Source organism: Lepeophtheirus salmonis, chromosome 6 (genome assembly GCF_016086655.4).
Source record: "Lepeophtheirus salmonis chromosome 6, UVic_Lsal_1.4, whole genome shotgun sequence".
Lineage (NCBI taxonomy): Eukaryota > Metazoa > Arthropoda > Copepoda > Siphonostomatoida > Caligidae > Lepeophtheirus > Lepeophtheirus salmonis.
Genome location: NC_052136.2, coordinates 49695938 through 49710146, shown reverse-complemented (window position 1 = coordinate 49710146; position 14209 = coordinate 49695938). Strand labels below are relative to the sequence as shown.

At 27.8% G+C, this 14209-nt stretch overlaps 1 protein-coding gene across 1 annotated transcript in view; it reads left to right on the top strand.

Moving 5' to 3' along the window:
* The window catches only part of LOC121120585 (uncharacterized), a 173753-nt gene that overhangs the window by 96165 nt on the left and 63379 nt on the right, over positions 1-14209 (top strand). The gene's annotated exons all lie outside the window — the stretch shown is intronic.

Genomic DNA, 14209 nt, shown 5'->3' with positions numbered 1-14209 from the left:
AATTTTAATAAGATTTGATTTTTTTTTTGACCTCATTTTGATGTGCATCTGGTTCGTCGGAACTTAGACCGGATGGACGGTAAGAGTTTTTTGATAGCAAAGAACAAAAATTTCTTAGCGGGTCATTACCGTCATCTAAATACATCGTGTGATCCATGATAATTTTGTCTTATGTATGCAAAATACATGTCTTTTGTCTTGTCTTTATGTATGCAAAATGTAATATTAATATCTAAATAAATTGCAAAGAATAAGCTTCTATGACTGATGATGCAATTTAATGGACTTTCATACAATTATATTTATGTAAATACGCTCTTTGTTAAGTAGTATTCCATATATTATCTGTTTCTTGGTATGGAAACATATGTGAGTATAGAGTTGGAGAAAATAGCCTTGGACGAGAGCAAGTTTTTCTGTAGTCGCAACCAAAATATTTTTTTTTTTCCAATTTTTTTCATGATAATTTAATTCTTGAAGAGATAAAATCCAAAAATAAAGTAATAACCAGTGTACGTAAGGATGAACGACGAACAGTTACACTAAAATTTGTTGATCAGTTATAAGTGTATATCCATGTTCGACTCAAAATAGAATTGAGAAACAACATCGGACTAATTCCATGTCTTTGCCAAATAATGAATGGAATGAGTGTATATTCCTTTCATCTTAGAGCTGCGCACAACTAATCTAATAAAACATCGTGACAGCCTAGCTCCTCTCCTCTACAAAATTCTTATCATTGTCACGATTACCATTTTGTTTCTCGGTTTCTTTTATTTTTACAAAATTATATTTCATATTTTATACAACTCTATGTATTAACATAGGCGTGGAAGACAGAGAACAGCTGCTGGGGTAACTATAACATCCCTCTAATTATGTGGAATCTATGACTATTCATAATATATATTCTGAGAAGTAAAATAGGGTATTTGTGAAAAAGGAAGTGCTAATCCCGGGGAAAGAGCATTCTCGACTGGATATAGTTGTTCAAAAGTGAAAGTCTCCATAAAGAATTTGAATGAAATTTTCAAATATTAATATATAAAAGATTTACTTTATTATAAAAAAAGTCCAATTTATTAACAGAAATAAATATATTGTTTATAGATATTTTTTTTTAAACCATCACATTTAAGATTTAGACTATATATATTAAATGCCATAAAAACCTTGGTCTTTTTAAAAAGGTCATCCAAAAAGTAATATGTATAAATAAGGAATATTTCTCAAAATATCTTACACCGTTTCACCTTTTTGAACTAAAAAATTTGATTGTGCGTATTGAAGGAAAAAAATGTACCTATTGATCAAAACGCTTTTTTACACATCTCAAGCCATTCAAAAATAAATAAAAAAAAAACTTTGACTTATTTTAATGGGGTTAACTTGTAGAAATTATCAATATTTGAGACTCATTTTAAAAAAATCTAAACTTTCAAAATTCTTTTTTTGTAAATCCTAGGAAATAAGAACTTCACGTAAGTTATAATTAATTAATTAACTATAAAATTATAACTTACATATATTACTTTATATTATTTGTAAAAATTATTTTTAATTTAAGCATGTGTTCTGAAGGATTTCTATTTACTCAGTGGTTGCTATATTTGGGACAATGTGTCGTAGTTTTGATACCCCTGATTTATATGAACATTTTTTTTCCTCGGTATAACTATGTTTCAAATTATTATTTGATAATAACATTAATTTCAATTTATGGGCATATTAAATACAATATTCTGCAATATCGTAGTAAAATTGTCATGCCATGGGGTTATATTAACATAATATGAAAGCTATATTTGAAATTGATGTTTCTTTTTGTTATATTAACAAAATAGAAAAAACTAGTTAACTAAAGAAAAAATCTATAAACAAAAGTACTAACAAAATATAGAAGCAACTGGAGATGAGATTAAATGTACTTTAATATTTCGTGTTTAAAAAGTCAAGCAAAATCAATGATTTGTCAGAAAATTGTGGACTTTGGTTAAGTCAGATTTTTTTGAGTTTGACTATTTTTATAATCCATAACTATTAGAAAACATTTTTTTAGTTAGTCATTATTTTTATATTAAAAATGTGTAAGAGCATATGATTGAACTGGATTAAAAGTGTAACTAGTACCTGCAGTAATATTGTTTTAAGATATTAGTAATTGAAGTTTTCAATTAAAATCAGGATTTTTCTGTGGATGTTGAATATGTCTTTTGTCAAATACATATGATTAATAACAATGTAAGCTAAAATTTTGATTTATGACCAAAATTGACCATGGTATATATAAAAGCTAGGGGTTTTTATAACATAACTATAGTTTGCATTTTAGCTAAGTAGAAACAATTTCAGAATATTCAATAAAATTTTATATTTCAAATACAACAACCAACTTTTAAAAATAGCTGAATATATGTTATCCTATCTAAGTAGGATAATTAACAATACAATATATTAAATAAAAGTATAAGCTTTATAAATTGAGTAGACGAAAAAAATACACGGATATGCATAACTATAATGTATTTTTGTTGTAGAGTGTCATTAATTTAAATATATGGCTTATGTAATGTCAAATAATAAAATATATATTTGTTTCACTCAAAAATTATCAAATTATTTTTTCAATAATTTTGGGGTTTGTTGGAAATATTGTCTACATATATTAATTATTACGTACAATTCCATCAATTTGGCTTGTGTGATTGGCTGTACAAAATGTTGGCCAACCCAAAAGAAGATTAAAGGATCGGATAAGTTATCATATGAGATATGCCGACATATATTAGGAAGCCACTTAAGAACACTTCAAGTCGAGAGGACATAAGAAATCTGATATGAAAGTACAGGTGCTAGAACAAATCCCACAATGCTGATATGATAGAGATACCTTTTGATCGAAAGAAATAGTGGATCAATCAATTACAGACATAAGCACCCACTCGAATAAATATACATTGAATTGGGCATTAGTTAAATTTACTGTAAAACAGTAATATTTTAAAAAATATCACTTTTTTGTAATATAATTATGAATTTTTGAGAGGTTACGATCCTGTACACAGAAAATATTTTGATATTTTATTATCAATGTGTTTATATACTTGTATATATTATTTGACACATTCTTAGTTTTTTTCCATGTTTTTTTTTTCTTTTTTATTTGTGAATGTTTGGAAATTTAAGAACTTTGTTATATTATTTTTCCATTCGAGGTTTCCAATGGAGAAAAAATAAATTAAATTTTAATAATCCCCTAAACATCTTTGTTTTATTGAGTTGGTTGACTGAAGTCCGTCGTCGTCGTATAAAATTTCAGCTAAATCTACTAAATTCCTATCTTCCTGTCCAATATGTTTATTTTTCTTCTTGAAGGTTGTTTTAAGATGACAAATATTTTTCTCCTCTAGAGTTATGTAAGGCACGCAAAAAGTAAATTATGGTCTTTTTTTTCAGATCTGAAGCTAATGAAGTATCTTTCACAGCGGTTAGATCTTTTGAAAACTAAATTAGACTTGTCAAATCTTTATATATATCATTAAAAAGCATGAGGAAGGAACTCAAGTCTTATTGAGGATGGTACATCTAGTTAAGGTCAGATTAATATGGAAGGAACTCCAATTTGACAATATATAATAGTATCGGGGCTCTAAGCCAGCTTTATATTAATAAACTTTATAAAAAAATTGAAAGTAAACTTGCTAGTTTTGATAAATGCTCCTTTTGGAAAAAGTATGTAACATTGGAAGTTGTAAAAAGACTTTGTTTTCTGGAAGGAGATAAAATTGTATTGTTCCTAAGAGGTTGAGAAGGGATGATTTTCGTAGGACCAGAAGTTTTTCTCATCATTTTAAAGTATACTTATTTCAAAAAAGTTTTGTTTTGCCCAATTCATGTTAAATGGAGCAAGTATAGAACAGTGTTAACTATAGACAACATTTAGGATACATAAACATGCTTGTAGAAGTTGTAAACATAATTTAATGATTTATTCTATCGAGATGCTGATACATTAAATTTATGGTTATACTTTTATTAAATCAATAAGTAACCGATGACTAATATTTAATATAAAAAATTTAATTCAAAATTAGAGTCCCATGAACTTTATCTTAATTAAATTACCGTGTTGATGCAGATATGTCTTAAATATTACATTTTCTAGAGTCTCTAACCCACAGTGCAAATGAAGCGCAAAATTGATTCCATTACAATTTTGAGCAATTATGAGACAAAACGTTTCCTCCCTCTTCATGTAATCAACAGTTTTCCGGCTCAGCAAAAGGGTATCTGATTCCAATAATTCAGTAACGAGGTGTCTCCAGCAAGAAGATTATAACAAAGTTAAGTGCATATATTGAATCAGATAATGGCCAATTATATAACATTTAAATCCAAAAAAAGTATGACTATACAAACCATAACCTGTACAATGTATATTTATACATCGTGTACAAATAAAATCCTGGGTGTTGGTTTCATCTACGTTAAATCAAGATAAAGGGGTTCTTTTGTAAGATTAATCGAGAAGAAGAAAAAACCAACAAGTAGATACAATTATTGAGAATATATCTCACTCAGTTATATCCCTGTTGGCCTGAATAACAACCTTGATTCGACCCTTGAACCAGTTGTAAGTCATGGAAAAAAGAGAACAATCTCAACCCTTGCATTCCAGGTCGATGGAGTAGATCAAGTATTTCGTTGTGGTATCTGTACATCTGTTGATCTTAAACTCAAGGTAGCTCCAGACAAAATATTTCATTTGATTCAGGTCGTGGTGAGCAAAGAAACTAAATATCCTTGGACATCTAGTTATAGCAGTACTCCTGGAGCCAATCATGAGTCGTTTTGGAAGTGCGGGAGGGGACAGAATCATGTTACCAGACCCATCGACTAATCGTCATATTTTTAGTTTTCATCTCTTGTCCCATGCATCCAAAAGACCGTCTTTGACGTGCAATCATCTCCTATTTCTTTCTGAAAGACTTCATTGTCAAGACGATCCTCCTATTGTGCCACGGCACCTCCTGCCTTGTGATCACTCCCATGGAGTTCTTGGACTCCGCCAGAGTCTTTCTCAACTTTTCCAACCCTTTTCCTTTTAACCCTGTGATCATTGTGACCTCAACATTGCTATTATCTAGATCGTTGGTCAACGAAATCATCACGTTAGCCCACCTGCATTGAACTTATTAAAATATAATAACCTTGAAATCTTCAGTTGTTGACTCCACAGTGGTGTTTTCAAAAATTATCGGGCAAATTTGTCAACATAAAGGTCGGAAAAGTCCAGAAAAAATTCAAACTGGATTTTATTTTTAGGAGTATCTATACTTTAAAATAAAAAGTACTAAAGAAAACTTAAATATTCTCTTTATTAAATTCTATAGTTTGCAAAAGGGATTTTTTTATACTTGAAGTGTTTTTTTTATATTTGATCATTAAAACACTTTAATGCATATTAATAATAGGATGAGACATTAAAGAACGAATAATGAATAAAAGTTTTTTTTTTTATGGACAAGTCTATGTGCTTAAGTGTCCGATGTCCTTAAAACTTTTTTATCTTGTAAATGTTTTTGTTACTTGTGAAGAAATTCAGCTTGAAAAATGTATGTACATAGGGTAGGACACATTTCTGATTATATTTCAAAAACATTGTTGAATTTATATACATCTACTTGCTTAAACTATTATAATCCTTTCGAAATTTTCCTGAAGGATTCATCTAGTCATTAATGAGTCACAATGAGTAAAATAAATATATAAGGTTTATTATTTTGTAATGAAAAAGATTCAAAAAAGATACTTTTTTTGAGCAATGACTTATTACATTGTTTTTGCAGTGATATACTTAAATGGGTGAAAAAGATTCTTTATTGTAAATTTGTAACATTATAAAAGTGTTTTTAGTTGCTTTTTTACTCAATAAACAAGCATTATTATTTTATATATTGTCTAAATTATATTATTAATAATAAAAAAAGACACAAAATATACATTTTATAGAGATATTTTGATTTCTTACCTTGTTCTTACTTTGGATATTATTTATCTGTTCTATCCAAAGCAGTTTAAATTTTATTCAGTTGAAACATATCAAATTTAAGCTGTTTTTGGATGGAACAGATAAATAAAATCAGGTTCTTATTTCCATATCCCCCAAATCAATGTCAAAGAAGCATCTTAACTTACATAATATCTCCAAAAGTTATTCTTTTATTTATAACTGTTATGCTAATTGTGAATGCATATTTGTTACATCTCTCAACACATCAGAAGAAATTTCAAAAATCCAGCGTAAATATTTAAAAAAATATATATTTTGGTCGCTTCCAAAATATTCGTAAAGTTATTAACTTAATTTTTGAAACTTAAGCTTCAAAACGATTTTGAGTGTTAATAATCGGTTAACAAATAAAGGAAATAAAAGTTTGCTTACATTTTTGTCTTAACAAACCTAATAAAAACGTGAATTATAAATTAACAACTTAATTTATGGGCATTTTTAGCAAATAAATATTTGTATACATCCATCTAATAAGTAGTAAATCTATATATATTTTGAGCTTTAATAATGGTTCAACAAATAGAGAAAATTTTTATCTTAATAAAAAAATATATTTTTATTCAACTTGAAAGGGGAAAGATTAATAAAAATTGCAACCCAATACATTTTAAAATTCAATTTTTTCTTAGTTCTTATCCAAACTAAAATTTATTTTTTCCAAAAAAGTAAAGAGCCTCAAAAAATTTCCAATTCGTTTGTTTTGTCGAAGACTTTACAATCTATAAAATACATTTAAAAAAATACATGAATTTAAAAAATCAAAAGTTTTACAAAGTCGGATTATATAAATAATACAAGTACTACAGGCATAAACTGTGCTAATGCATTTGCATAGAATAACCTTCTTTTTTTTCTCAATTTCAAGATGCCCCACCCTATCTTACGAGAAACATCATACAATTAAGCAGGAAAACGAAGACTTTCGTATTTTAAAATTTATGAAATGTAAAAAAATAAAAATATTATTGAACATAATTTTAATGTAAACTAGGTTTTAGAATCTGCTGTAGTAGCACAAATACCACGTTGTGTGGTCATGTTTGTAGCCCTATATTTGTATAATTTCATTTTAGTTTTGTTTGGCAAGCAGCTATTATTATTAAAATAAATTAAACAGATATGTTTGTTTAATTTTAGTCCTCAAATATTTAAAAATATTTTTTTACATAAATTATTATTTAACTTTATTAATTATCAAAAAATATTCAAGAGTTAAGAAAATGAGTTTCATTTAGACAACTCCCATATTCAACGTTATAATGGATAAACAGTAAATATTATGCATTGTATACACTTATCCTCTAAACTGTTTTTCACCTTGATAATGTTGATAACTTTTTATTTTTGGGATGAAATTTATTCAATGTTTCAAGCTCTTTTATGATTTATCTCTGACCAACAAATCAATGAATAAAAACAGTACTCCATTCAAGAGTCTTTTAACTTTATGGGTATATTATTTTAGGACAACCAAATAATGCCGTGCTCCGAATTATTCATACCAAATACCCATACTCTTTAATAATAAATAGCATATCATTTTTTTTTCTATCACTGCTTCTCGAAAATTCCGGTACGTATCCACAAGCTTTCTGCATGTATCTGTGGAACTTTAGCGCACTCTTTCTTGACCCATGCATCCAGCTGGGACAACTTGGTCACTTATCTAGTATCACTCTTGTCTACAATTATCGCCACAAGTTTTCAATACGATTAAGTAAAGGATTATGAATTGGCCATTCTAGGATGTTGACATCATTGCCCTGGAACCATTTCTTGACTACCTTGGTGGTAGTGACGGATTACTGTCCTCATGGGTCGTCCTATAGTGGTATAAATTGAGTTTTTTAGCTGAATTCTTCACGTTTTCATCAAGGATCTTGATGTAATCCTGTTTTTTCATAATTCCTTGAACTTTAACGTACTAAACGTCATGCTGACAAATAATTCTATCTTTACCTCATCAGATTACAAGATGGATAACCAAAAACTAAAATCTTGCTTCACATCATCTCCATATAAAGCCAGTTGAGTGTGTATTTATTCTCCTAGTAGCTTTGTCTTCAGAGGCATGGTGGACCGTGATATCTTAGCCCCTACCTGATCAAGCATTTCCATTAAGTTGTGAGTTGTTGTCCATGGATTGTTTTTTATCCCTCAGAAGAGTATTTCTATGTTTTTGGTAGATCCCTTACAGTTTTTGCACTGCCCACCAATGCTTTTCACAGTTTTGAACCTCTTGTTCTTATTTATTATTCACGGGACAGTTGCCACAGGGATATCCTATTTCTTTGAAAAGACCATGTAACCATTTTCTTCACTGTGGGCACATATAGGATGCTGACTTAGATCTTCACTGTGCTCTTTCTTTGCGACCATGATAACAATTAATTGGCCCAAATACTTTTTTCTATTTATACTCTTCTATAAGTATGCAACTTTTTATCACAGTTAACTTTGGTCAACAAAAAGGCATTTATTCCATTGTAAGGTTATGATATAATTTTAGGATAAAGATAAACACGTTTGGCACATTTTTGTCAGTGGTTCGAATATTTTTTGAAGATATTTTTTTTGTTGTCATTAAATAAAACATCCATGGATTTAAAGGATTCTGGAATTTAGTATTTTTGTCATTCTTTAATTTGTTGATCACATGGTAACCATTGAAAGCTTGAAAAAACATATGGGTTTCATCACAAAATAAAAAGTTGGCAAAATAAACAAGGTTACGAGTGTATATGTTAAATTATTCAAAGTAAAATAATGAAAGTTTTCAAAAGTGAGATAAAAAAACATTCATCTAATAGCATACATTAAATTACCATCCTCATGAAAAGATTAGTTTCTTTTTATGAAATATAAACTTCTATTAAAAATACTAATTAACTAATTAATTCTCTAAATATATAATGGCTATTAAACTCTAAAAATAAAGTTTCCGTTATAAATTTATAACAAAGTACAACTCAGTTCACAAATCCCCACACCATATTTTTTCATGATAAATAATTTTAGTTAATATTTTATTCAAATATAAAAAAAAAGTTGTCTTTTTTTATATTTCTGGCCTAATGATAAAAAAAAACAAATAGGTAGTAAATAAATTGGCTTCATTGCTTTCCAGAATATGATCCATAAAATCAATGCCCTTTTGCCTACGTTTGAACATGTTTTCGAAGCATTTTTTCATTCTGATTGAGATAACTCAAAAAAATAGGTTTTGAATACATAGGTGGCTTATTTAGATTATGAGAACTACTAAAGTCGTAACTTTTTTTTATGTATGAGAGTAGAAAAAAGACATTGAGGGTTAAATCAGGACTGTACGATGGATGATCCATTATTTCGATCTTCTTACTATCCCAAAAGCTCTTTGTTTGAGCCGTTGTGTGATAACTTGCATTTTCAAGATGAAAAATAATTCCCTTATTCTTCTTTTTTCTTTTTCGCACTTATTGGAGGACTTCCTGCAGACAAAATGTCGTTTATCATTCATATTTGACTATTCTACGTTGTTCTCATGCTGTTGAAGCTAGGTGACCTGTCAAACTGAAAAATATCAGCCAATGATTTGCTTTGATATGATTTTCCCACGAACAACTATTGTAGGATTTAGATTAACTTGAAAGACCTATACAGCTGATTACCGACTTGTTTTAGATCCATGACATGTATAGGTTTTGTGACATCTGTAAATTTTTGATGTACCTCCTACAATTTTTTTTTTTTTTTAAACTAATCAACAAAAGCCTGCTCTTCACCATTTTTCAACTTACAAGGGCTCCGACGTGAACAAATCTTCTGTTTAGTAAAATTTTTATTCAATATCCTGTAGATGCTAATCATATTGATACCCAAAGATGCCTAGATCTCTCATAAAGTCACTTCTTTTATAAGCTCATGAACAGCATACATGTATTATGGCACAACAACCCGTTTTGTACGACCTTAACAAAATTGTCCGTAGAGCAAACTCCGGCTTTGCTTGAATTAGTTATACCAGTCTTTTATTATACTACTGGATTATCTGTGATCGCTATATTAAGAATTACGTTCATTGAAGTACTGTAGCATTGATAACCTATGTTGAAAGTTATGAAAAATGATTGGACGAAAGGGTTCACGAGTCAATTTCGTTTTTTACAGGAAATAAAATTTCAAATCACTATGAAATATTGAAATTACGTGTAATTTACTAACATTATTATCAGGTTGATACTATTAAATACTAGGCTATCGACTGGATAGACAACAGATGGAGCTTCTTTGAGGCCAGAAATATTAGTAGCAGCCGATGCATTGGGAAAAATAAATTTTATGATAGAAAAGTATACAAAAATACTAACATTGATCAGTAGACTAAAAAACTTGCTATATGTTCTTAAGTTTTACTTGAATGAAATAATAATGTGGAGAGTTAACAAAAAAATGAACCAGAACAAAAAGAAAAGAAAAAAGAGAAATTTCCAAATTATTTTTCAACATATATCACACATTAAAATATATTATACATCAATTTTGGTCTGAGTATAAATTATGAATTTCTAATTCTGGGATGATTATTGATAATCAAGAACCTTAACTATTTTTCAAAATCTGTATTTGATTTAATAAACTTAATTTGGTCCATATATGGGCTTTCAAAAGAAATATATTATATTTATAATAACTTAATTGTGCTTTACTTTGTATTAAGTGCAATTTATGGCGCCTCCACAAGTCGAATATTATATTTTATAAGGGTTAATAAATTAATTAGGGAAAAAAAGGATACATCAATAAATAATATTGATGTATAACATATAATAATTCGCTTACTATTCTGAGTAAATTTTTTATTAATAAATACGAATAAAACGTTCACCAAAAATTGAACAAATTTAATGAGCAAAAAAGAAACGAAACAGACTCAAAATTATTCAATTAAAGCTTTTTTAACTTTTTCAAACTATTTTATAATTTTTCCACATTATAATATTTGTACAACATATGAGTTGTGGACATAAAAGAGAAGACATCTTAATTTTTAAATTAAACATATGATTTATTATCAAAAATAGTTTGAATTTTGATAAAAAACGGATTAAATATTATGTAAAATAACTTCTTATAATAAAAAGAAGTAGGAAAATAACAAAACTTCAGAAGTAAAAAATATCACAAAGTTTACTAAACCTTGTTAAAAATTTCAAAGTATTGACAAATTTTTTTTGAAAAGGTAATATTTTAACTTCAAAAAAGTTTCATTTAATATCAGAAGTTTTTAAAAGTTTTTGGAATTAAGATTAGTTCAAATAAAATTATAAACAATTTTATATAATTTTGGAATACAACAAATCAACTATCAAAAAAAAATAGATATATATTATGGATCGTATTAAAAGAACCATAAAATGTATGTTTAAGCATCAATATAGGATATTTAATATTTTTTGGAAATAATAAGAAATTAAAAATTCACTTTTTAAGACAAAAAGTTTGAAATTTCTTATTTTAATACGTGCATAAAGATTAACTTAATATAAAACTATTTATTGAATAAAAAATATTCTTTTTTTCACAAATTTTGAATTAACTTTTCTACTTATCTAATTATATAAATGAACATATCGTTATGTTTATGAAGTTAAAAATAGTTTTAATTTCTTTTAAATTGCATATACTTGAGAATATTAGTCTCATTCATGTAGTTATTATATAATTTACATCGAATTTTAGGAAAAAAGCTGTAAATTCAAAGCATTTTCTTGTGTGTAATTTTTGTTTGTTTGTGGCAACATTTTAATGGTTTTTTTTACGACTCTTTTATTCATTATTTTCTCCTTTCTTGAAAAGTCATGCGTATTAACAAGTAAGGAGCTGTATAAATTATATTGGGATTTATTTCCTACAGGTAAATAATATTTTTGGTGGGAGCATTCAAAATATCCCTCATTAATTTTGACCAGTATTTTTAGAAATATTTCTTGTTGCCGTTTAAAAAATATATATTATATTTCAAAAAAAGGCCAAACTGGATCCAGAGGACTTAAATAAACAGGTGAGGGACTATAATAATGATTAAGAGAGCTTAGCCAAACATTTACAAGTAGACAATTGGTATCAATGTAATTTCTTTCCATGTTCTTGCTAGAAAGGAAGTAAGATTTGTGTTTAATTCCTTCATCTCATAGCTGCTTCTAGATAATGTAATAAAACTTAATTACAGCTAAACTACTCTTCTCCAAAACATTATTTCAATTGATTGGATTATCGTGTATTGTGTTGGTATCCTTTTTTTACATAAAGGTAATGCTTAGAACTGACGACTTTCATTATATTTTGAAGGAAGAAAATATTTCCAAAAGCTTGATTTCTGAGGATTACAAAACTCGAGAGTATAGAGAATCGCTGTATTTATAATTTGACATGAAACTATCCAAAAGAAAGTTAAATGAGCAACTTATATTTAGATGTAATTAAAGGCTTATAATTAAGCTTTTTTATTATTTTAAATTAGCAATAATAAAAGTACAAGAACAGAGAAAGATCAAAATATATTTTATTTCATTAGAGTTATTTAACAATGTAAGAACTCTGTTAGATGGCTCATAAAAAATATATTAATATTTTTTATTTTAAATTCAAAATTAAATATATATTATTTATTTGGTTAACAATCTTTTGAAACTCATTTTGTATTGTAAATATGTTTAATATTAAACCCTAATGGCATTTTCTATAAAAAATATTTTAAAAGTGTTTCTTTGAAAATGTTAAGACTTTATACATTTTTTACAACTCTAAAAACATTATGCATCATTGTTTCTTTTTGTGTGTTTTTACTGTTCTCTAAAAAGCTTTTTATGTATGCATGATGCATTTAAAGTGTATTAATATATATTTTTATTTTTTGTATGTCTTTTGGGAGAAATAGGCAAACATTTTGATGAACCAATTGCTTTGTAAAATATGTGAAGTACATGTTTTTCAATCTTATCTGTACTTTCCCTTATTTGTAAGACAAAAAATTAAACATACTACTAATAAAGAATAACAAGTTATGTTACTTATTTTGTTTCAATTTTTAGCCCTTTACGGCAGCGTCACTATTTTTGCAATGTAAACAATCTACTTTTAAAGAATCAAAGCATATATTTCTAAGGTTGTAAATCCCAAGTATTTTTTAGTGCAGTGGTTTTTGTTGTTGTTATTGGCAACCTGCATAGAGATTTTTTATTATGCAAAGCTGTTATTTTAATTCTTAAATTCTTGACGAGATAAATTTTCAGTATAAAGAGTAACCACGAGGGTGACTTTTTATGAATGAATGAGAAAAGTAATGAGGAATGGTGGAAGAGGTATAAGAGTAATTCGCTGCTCGACTCATTATAGAATTGAGGATTGAAAACAGAGTAACTCTTACCTATGGTTACACACCCTTAATGCCTTAATCTTGAGCGGTGCTCAATTGAGTGCTTCCGAGCAACACTCTAAATTTTTGAGCGAGAGCGCTCTCATCTTTTTGAAGAGCAATATAATTGTTAGAATTTTCGCTCATTTACATAAGTTTTTAGAACTTTTTCTGTTTCTACCTCTTATATCTCAGCTAGAATCTTTTTTTCCATGATGTATCTGTGAATCTCTGCTGTTTTTGGTTGATGATTTTGGCTTTTATGTAGCCACTTATAGAAAACTCAGATATCAATTGCCCTAGAGACATGCCCAGCTCCTTCCTTTGTGGAAATGCCGTTGGAAGATAAATCTTTATTTTTCGTAAACAAATTTTCCGAAATGAAATAACTTGAGAAACATTAATACAAGCTCAAGATAATTATCAGGCATAACTGGATGATATTGTACGAAACCTCAAAACTAAATGTCCCCTAAGAAAGTGGTTTCCAAACTTTTTGTGCCCAATGCACACCAAAAGACAAATGAAAATTTCCGTGCAAATCTATTTAAATCTACTATTTGGATTATAATTAGCTATTGGAAATAATGTATAGTTGTCAAAAATTGTTTCGCACTATAATAAAAAAATAAGATGCATCTAAGTTTTTTTTTTAAATTTAAGTTTATTTTATATGAAATATAAAAAAAAACTAAATATCGATATGAGAATAAATAAGAAATGTCCGTTAAATAAGG